Genomic DNA, 9,687 nt, shown 5'->3' with positions numbered 1-9,687 from the left:
TGAGTGCCTTTCACCGGCAGGCGAAATTCTCCAGAAAAGAGCATGGTGAAGACAGGCACATGCTCATTCATTTGTGCATACCTTTTTATGGGATTTTGGTTCATATTTATTCAACTGTATTCTAAATATATTGTTTAATATGAATGGTTGAAGTCTACCAGAATTAAATTTCCCTCCAACATCTGACCTGTATGGGTAGGTACTTATGTTTGAGAAGGTTTCTATTTCTTTCATTGCTTGGTAGGCATTATAAGACACATCTGTTTTCCCAGGTTCTGATTCAAAAAGTTACTGTAGCCTACTTGATTACTGTATCATATACATGAAATGTTCTGTTTGTGTTGAAGTCTGTCCTGGTTAATGACTTGTGATGTATGTGGCACAGATGAGGTACAGGTACGTATTGCATTAATGTTTAGTGATGTTTGCACCTAACTTTACAAAGAATGTCAGTTTTTTGTTTTCTCATATTGTCTGATGTCTAATTTTGTTTCCCATTCATTTATTCACCAACGTCCACAACAACAAAACATTTTTATATGTAGGTTACAAATCTAGGAACACTCAAATATATATATTCATATTTTTTAAATGAAAACGAAAAGCAGGGTTGTGTTTTATATCATATTTCGTTTTATTGTAAATATCCATTACTGTGAAGTTAACCAGAGCAGGCACGTATTGCCAAGACCAGGTGATATGGTGACGTCATCTAGTACCCTACGCTGCTGCCCCAATTGCAGAATGACCGTACTGCGTCCTCACGTCCTTCCGAGTTGAACTTGCCAAGTCCGAACTACCAAGTGTGCAAGTCCTAACTTGGTATTGAGAAATGACCCTGGTAATATGTAGACATCCAGAGAGGATCCTACAATTTACTCTTAGTACATACATTTTATCCATCTTAGAAACCAAAACTTTTGCCTTGTACAACACAACAGGTATTATAAAGCAGTTGTGTTCTATCTTTAGTGTCGTTATTTGAAAGCAGCTGCTATATTTTTCACAGTCTGCTTTAAAATAGTAAAGGTTTCTTTGAATTTAACAGCTATAGTCAATATACAAAACAAGGAAAATATTTGAAGACCCTGAGAAATAAAAATTTAAGCTGTGCTTTAAAGTGATAGTTCACCCAAAAATGAAAATTCTCTCATCATTTACTTACCTCATGCCATCCCAGATGTGTATTACTTTCTTCTGCTGAACTAAAAAAAATGTAAGTAGAATATATAAGCTCTTTAGGTCCAAACAATGCAAGTTATTGGGTACAAACATATTGTAGCTCCAAAAGGGCTGAAAGGTAGCATAAAAGTAATCCATAAGATTCCAGTGGTTAAATTCATGTCTTCAGAGGCGATATGATCGGTGCCGGTGAAACAGATCAATATTTAAGTCGTTATTTAGTATCATTCTCCACTTTCAAATTCTTCTTTTGTTTTTGGCAATTCATATTCTTCATGCATATCACCATCTACTGGGAGGAGAATTTATTGTATTTGTTGTCTTAACTATTCTGTTTCTTAAACACACCTATCATATCACTTCTGAAGATATAGATATAACCACTGTAGCCTTATGGATTACTTTTATGCTGCTTTTATGTGCTTTTTGGAGCTGCAAAATCTTTGTACCCATTCACTTGCACTGTGAGGACCCAGCAAACACAAAACGTTTTTTACAATGCATCCTAGAAACGACACCTGAAAAGCATTACCAAAATAAACATTTTTAAAAACGTTGTGAATGTACCTACCTGGTATGATTTCTTTAAAGTAGCTACAATCGTAAATATAACATGCTTTTAACTGTCTAAATGTGTCTTGTAAAATAATCATCGGTAAATTGAAGCGAGCAAACAAACACGTTCTGACCGACTTCATTAAAAATAAACGTCAGCCACTCTTTCTTTATGTTAGGATCCTTGGAAGCAAATGCAAGAAACCTACAACCTGGCACTGCACAACGTCTTGACATCATCTTGGCCATCGTGACCCCTCCTGTTGCTCCAAAAATTGTATAACAGCAAGACCGGTAGGGTGGCTAAAGCAACTTCAATGATAAAGTAGGCGTTGATCGTTGATGAGGGTTGAGTCAGGCCTGTACTGATGTTATACCTCACTATAACATATTAGTGAGGAGTAACTAGAGAACAAGTCATTTTGAAACCTTGGTTTCAATATATATATATATTTATTTATTTATTTTTGGACTAACGAAGAAGTTTTCGGTTGTGAAATTTACAGCATGTTTTTATAAAATCTTATATCAAGATATCATGGTAAGTTTGATTTTCCAATTCACGACCTCTTTAAAACCAGACCAAACTGCAGCGTTTGTGGGATGTTTTATTTAGGTGTTAAATTAACATTATTTGTACATTTAAATGAGACGTTTAAAATATGTTATGAAAATTCTAAAAGATAACAAAGCCTAATTACAAAGTTTGTAGGACATTAATTGAGTTTTTGAATGGGTGCACCGCACAAGACATTAGCCATATTTGTCCACAGCGCGCACAAGACACGTCCAACTACATTGCAGTACATCATTGAGGAGAGTTTTGGAGTTGTGCCAATCTAGTGAAATTCTGGTCTGGCATTCTTATATTCATTTCGTGTTACATGTAGGCCTGTGTGAATCCCAATTTTTTTCTTTACTTACAGAAATGTAAATTTCTGTACTCATGAAAATTTAAAAACAAACAACAACTACAACAAATGGTGCTTTTTAAATAAAAATGTCATTTTTTTATTAGGTAAATACCATAGGCATATTTAATATTTAAAGAATCACAAGCAAACGTCTTGGTTACTTACGTAACCTCGGTTCCCTGAGACGAAGGGAACGAGTCATTGCGTTTACTAAAGCATATGGGGAGTGCCTTCATACACAACCTATTTGAAACCTCTCTACAATAACGCCAATATTCTAATATTGGCTATGGTGTTTGAGCCCCACCTGTTTTGGCTTACGGCTCGTTTCGGTGCAAACTGACCACTAATCCAGAATGACCAGGTTACCCATGGACTTCCCGATGGCCTGCAGCGTGACTTTTGTGTCTGTAGCGGACTGAAGTTCTTTAAAAGTCTCCGGATCAAAGCCTTGCTCGTCCAGTTGTCTGAGGAGCTTCGCTTGGAACACCTGGAGCACTGCCATTGCATGGAGTGCTGATCCAGCTTGTCCTGCCGCTGAGTAGGCTTTTCCCGCCAGTGTGGATGAAGGATGAATGGGGCGTGATTTCCATGCCCTGCTACTCGTTGGGCAGAGATGTGCTGCTACCGCCTCCTCCACCGGGGGTAGTTGGGCATAGCCGTTCTTTTCCCCGTAGTCACTGCGTGTGCACGCTGAGAGGGGCGTGTGCCAGGACTTAGATAGTTCGCTGTGCACCTCAGGGAAGAACGGGGCTTTTCTACGGGGCGTGGCCGCTTGACCGCGTCCGGACTGCAAGAACCACTCATCAAGGCGAGACTGTCCAGGTACCTCTGGGAGAGACCACTCGAGATTGAGTTCTTCGACCGCCCTTGCAAGGACGCGAAGCATCTCCCTGACAGTGGTGCGTACACGGTCCTCGCCCTCGCTGGGGGGAGGGGCTGTAGCATCATCCATTGACCAGTCGCCTGATGCAGTGAGAGACATGTCGTTGTCATCCTTATCATCCCCAGCAACGAGACGAGGCCACACACTCCTTCAGAGGGCCGGAGCTCGTCTCGCACATAGCGTATGGGGAAATATGCGCTTCGTGGAGATTGAGGGGCTCGTGGGGCGTGTGCCGGCACGAAATCCACCTCTAGGTCGTCCTGCTCTAACTCGGAGCCCCGCCGTGCCCCCTTGTGTGAACCCTCGGGAATCACAGAAGAGGCGGATGAGAGGGCACGAGAGGCTGAATCGTCCCTCAGAACGAGGGCGATTCGTGAGTTGAGACTCATGTCCTCACAGTGAGGACAGTCTGTCTCCATGAGAGCTGACCCTGCGTGGGCTTGGCCCAGAGAGAAAACGCAGGTCTCATGATTGCCTGACTGCGGGCTGTGTCTCTCGCACAAGGAACACTTACGGAACGGCATCTTGAAAAAGTGGCTCTTCTAGATATATAAATATAAATATAGATTTATATAACTTATATTTATAACACACAAGTATTTGCTTTAAAAGGATACTCTACACCTGCCGGAGAATCAGGATGCTGAGGTCCGTTCATCAGCCAAGCGGTGAGGCGGAATGATGTTCGCCGGAGCACTGCAGGGGAGCGGAGATTCTTTTCGCTGCTGTGAAGATTCCGTCCGCTGACTGGTGTGAATCGACAACGAAGATAGAAGGCTTCGAGACAAGCGGTAATCCCTGTCTTGAAGGAAGAAATTCTGAGGAAATGGTGTGTGTGCACCTGTTTTATAGTGGTCCGTTTGCGCCGAAACGAGCGGTCAGTTTCGTTCCAAAACAGGTGGGGCTCAAACACCATAGTCAATATTAGAATATTGGCGTTATTGTAGAGAGGTTTCAAATAGGACGTGTATGAAGGCACTCCCCATATGCGTTAGTAAACGCAATGTCAAATGGACTGAAGTCGTAAGGGAACCTCTCTTTTTGATCTTCAAACATGACACAAAAATTTACTTTGAGTATAATAAAACATAATATGCTGATGACGGGCACAGACTAAGTGCATTGAAAATGTAAGTATAAAATGTACAATTTCCCCACAAGAAAGAAAATGTTGCTGTTATTATTGACAAATAAATAAACGACGAGGAGCGTTTCCATTGGTCATGTCTAGGAAGGTCAGCTGCCTTGGGAGGAAGTTGGGGCAGAGCTAGAGTTGATATTGTAGGTGAACCACTGATTAATATAATTGAGGTTACCGACAGGGGCGTTTACTTGCTGACTGCTTTGACATGTTTTATGTTAATGTTGTTGACGCTTTAATGAACCGAATATTTCTCTGGGGATATTGTGTTTATCTTTAGTTTGCCATTTAGATAGCATTACCACCGCCCACAACCGCAAAGCCCTGCAAAGGGTGGTGCGAACTGCCAGATACATCTTCTGAGGTGAGCTTCCCTCCCTCCAGGACATATATAACAGGTGTTGTGTGAAAAAAGCTCGGAAGATCATCAGAGACTCCAGCCACCCGAGTCATGGGCTCCTCTCACTGCTACAATCAGGCAGGCGGTATCGCAGCATCAGGACACGCACCAGCCGACTACATGACAGCTTCTTTCCCCAAGCAATCAGACTTTTGAACACTTGATCTCTCATGATCAATATACATCAGCACTGCACTTTATTAATCTATTATCTCACACTGGACTGTCATAATTATATTCTCCTCAATACAACTACTGTATATATTTTTTATATACTCTTTATTTAAAATTTTTATTGTATGTGATTCTATATTGTGTGTATGTTTACTGTACATTGTGTATTATTATTGTGTTGTGTAAGTATGTGTACATTTGATTGTACAAATGTGTACATTTGATACTTATTCTGTTATATGTTAGGAGTCGGGAATAAAGAACAATGGCTTACCATTTATCAAGCGCTGAAACTTTGGCAGGTAAAAAACAATCTGGAATAATGTGTAACAGTTATATGTCCTCTTTGCAACCTGAACTTCATCAGAATGTTGATATGTGACACCAGCACTGAAAAAGCTTGATGCAGTGCAACAAATGGTGAAACAGAACACAGGTGCCTCGAGATGCGTTTATAAATATTGAAGTTCTTTTAAACTTAACACAATGTCTTAAAAAATATGACGGGAAAAGGGAGTTGTGGCACAACGATCAAAGACTGTCCAGAGCGTGTTTACATAGAAAAACAATTGATAAATAGCACAGACTTATGCGTGAACAGTCTGTAAATGCTCTATAGCCTACCTGAAAAACTGGCCCAAAACAGACTCAGATCGGATTGAAGACCTCTATGCACATGCAGAATAACCGAATAGTGATTCTGGTAGTTGAATACTGGCACCATGCACATCCCGATAATTAACACATGATTTAGGATCTGTTCATAATTGAAAAAGCACAAACATCTTCTATCTATTTGAAAAATCCAACCAAATATGCCAAGCGTCCTGTAGCACATGAGGGAACACACCGTTACACACAGATATGACACACAGAATGAGGGAAGAGGGCACAGTCATGGCCAGGCTGTGATATCTGTTGGTTCATTTTTGAACTGCCAGTTTTCCATGAGGTGGCATGAGGTCAAATCTGAGGTATATAGTTCACTATTAGTTTTAAAATAGACACATTAAACCAATTAACTTCACCATAATCATTTACATATTTTCTAAATCTTAACTTTAGTAAAATGTCTGTTCATTTTGTATGCCGTTCGTGCAAGACTCAGTCACCTGACTGATGATCATAATGTTTCGTCAACCGTATTTACTTACAGGTGTGAGGCTTGAAATGTCCTGTTCATACAATAGTTAACAGTAGCAGTTTGAATACTGTCTGTTCGAATGATCAACCAAAGTCACAACCGTATTCTAACAGCTTTAACCATAGTGACATTGACTAAAGTAAATATCGAAGATGGCGATGTCCATAACACCGACATGTCTTACCACAATTGACACTGCGTTATCCACCTTTTTCCTGAATGTGGAAATCCCTTGTAAGCTAGGACGAATGCATCAATGATCCAGTGAGAAAGTCTTTGCATGTAGATGGACATTCCTTTCGTGCATCCTCCATAGCATACAAAGTGATGGTCAGACAGTCTGAACTGGTGAGTGCGCTAAACATATGTGTAGCGCTCGCACAGGGCATAACAAATGCAAGGACTGTTCCTCATCTGAATTAAATGGAAGAGTTAAAAAGGCATGAAGGTGAACCACCTGCGCTCTGAAGGGTGTGGTTACAACCTTCTGAGTTTCTTCTTTCTGAGTTTGACAGTGGCTTTTGAAAGATCCAGACCAAACTCTAGATATGAATTGTCAACTGACAGTGCTTGCAAATCACTGACCCGTTATACAGAGGCTAGAGCCAGCAGTAATGCCTTCTTAATAGAAAGCACGTGCAATTCAGCAGAGTCCAGGGGCTCGAAGGGGGGCCTCGTGAGCACTTTTAGGACCAAAGCTAGGTCCCAAGTTGGAACAGTAGCCGGGCAAGGGGGATTCAGCCGCCTCACTCCCCTAAAGAACTTTATGATAAAATCATGATTGCCTATAGAGGTGCCGGCTTTGGGTGCGTGATATGCTGATATAGTCACCACATAATTATTTAGCGTTGACTGAGTGAGCCCTGCGTCCAATCGCTCTTGAAGAAATGTGAGAATTTCATGTATGGGGCAGTTCACTGGGTCTTTGCTTCTTGAAAAGTACCAATTAGTAAACACATTCCATTTCAGTGCATAGAGGCATTTTGTAGACAGTGCTCTAGCCTGTAAAATGGTGTTCATAACCGACTGAGTCAGTTCTGTTACATTTAGCGCACCCTGTTCAGGGGCCAGACATGTATGATTGTGACCTGCGCTTGAGAGAGTAGATCCCTCATCAGCGGTATTTCCCATGGATGGCCATCCAAAATCTCTATCATTCTAGGAAACCAAGACTGGTTGGGCAAATTCGGCACAACTAATAGAAACGTTTCCTTGTCCTCTCAGACTTTGTATATGACAGAGTGAAGGAGCCACATTGAGGGAAATGCTTGAAAGAAAAGGGCAGATCTGCGGAATCGGTCGCTTGATGGCGTCCGGACTGCAAGGACCATTCAACAAGGAAAGATTTTTCAGGTTCCTCAGGAAGAGACCACTCGAGACCGAGCTCTTCAACTACCCTTGAAAGGACGCAAAGCATCTCCTTATCAGTGGCATGTGCACTCTCCTCGCCCTTGCTGGGGGAAGGGGTGGCAACGTCCTCCATTGACCTCTCACCAGATGCAGTGAGACAAGGTCATGCGCTCTTGCAAGAGGGCCAAAGCTCGTCATGCACATACTATATTGGCATAGACGCAGTATATGGAGATTTAGGGGCTCACGGGGCATGTGCCGGCATGAGGTCCACCTCAAATTCATCCTGCTCTACCTTGCTATGCCTCCTCATGTGATCATTCGGGAGTCACAGAAGAGGCGGGTGGGAGGGCACGGGGGGCTGAATCGTCCCTCAGAGCGAGGGCGATTTGTGAGTGAAGAATCTTTAAACTCATGCCCTCACAGTGAGGGTAGTCTGTCGCTATGAGAGCTGTCTCTGCTTGAGTGTGGCCCAGACAGCGAATACAGCTCTTATGCTGATCTCCCTCGTATAAGGAACACTTTCGGAATGACATCTTTAAAAAGACGCAAACACGCAAGTGGCTCTTTTAGTTATTTATACATGCGCAATATCAACAATAGCTTAAAAGGATACAAAACTCCTGCCGAAGCACTGTGGGGAATCAGGATGCTGAAACGGACCATTCACCAGTGAAGTGTCAAGCGGTGTGGCGGAGTAAATCTTCACCGGAACCCTGCAATAGAGGAGAGAGTTGTAGTATATTTTTATCAAGTTAATCAGGAGTAATCAATGAAAACATTGTTGATTTGTACCACAGTTATGTCTGACGGGCAAACATGCAGTTTACTGTGTGTAAAGGCCTGTGGACGGTGATGGAATGTGTGCTCAACATATGTGTGACCATTTGAAGGTATGTGCAAAAACAGGAATAGCATTACTTGGGGGGCTCTCATGACCGCTGGGAGAATTGATCTCTTCCAAAGGACGTTCTGTTACTTCTTAATATGGTCAGACCAGAGTCTATGAAGAGCATGATAGATAATGCATGTAACCCCACCTTGTTTGAGGAGGTGTATTTAAGTAAAACCAAACCAGAGATGGTTCAGTTGTTGTTACTGTGGTTTCACGGTAGGCAACTCGGCTTTATGGTATGATAATAAAGTCTATTCTTCTGTAATCAAAACCCCAAAGATGTTGAGTGATTTTTCACAAAATTGGCACTAGAAACCACTACAGAGTCTCCTTGTTGCCATGAAAATCCTGCCCACCAACTTGTGTATGTGTAACTGTGGATTAAATAAATTAATCGAGTTCATCCATCAGATCATAATTAACCGACAGCGGCTTTGAATGCTTTTTAAGTGCAGCTTTTGTGTCGCGTGGCTCATGCATGAGCAGCCGGTGGAAGACATCGGCTGAATCTTCAGATGACAAGCAGCTGTCTCCATAAGTTAAGCACTTAAACAGGACTGATAACTGTATTCTGCTGCTGTGTGAATCTGGTCAGAGTGATGAATAAACTTTAAATTTGTCATTACACACTCAAAGACTGTTTGAATTAAAATTTTCTGCACTAAGGTTCACCACAGTGGCTAAAATTAGTATATTATAAATGTTAAACATTGTGATAAATTCACAATAATCATTATTGATGTTTGATTTTCATTATCTGTATTTCAGGAATGCTGTCTCCAGTTTGCAAGGACATAGAAAACACAATAGATGCGTCAACCTGGACAGTAGCCTCTTCCAGTTCCATGTACACCACACCAGACTTCTCTCTTCCTTTAAATGGATGGCTGTCTACTTGTATATTTTTTTATCCTCAGACCTTAATGATAAAGGAATAGTTCAATCAAATAAAAAAATGAAATTCTCTCATCATTTACCTCACCTTCATGCCATCCCAGATGTGTATGAATTTCTTTCTTCTGCAGAACACAAATTAAGATTTTTAG

The sequence above is a fragment of the Xyrauchen texanus genome, chromosome 16 (genome assembly GCF_025860055.1).
Source record: "Xyrauchen texanus isolate HMW12.3.18 chromosome 16, RBS_HiC_50CHRs, whole genome shotgun sequence".
Classification (NCBI taxonomy): domain Eukaryota; kingdom Metazoa; phylum Chordata; class Actinopteri; order Cypriniformes; family Catostomidae; genus Xyrauchen; species Xyrauchen texanus.
Note: the sequence above shows the minus strand (reverse complement) of the source record.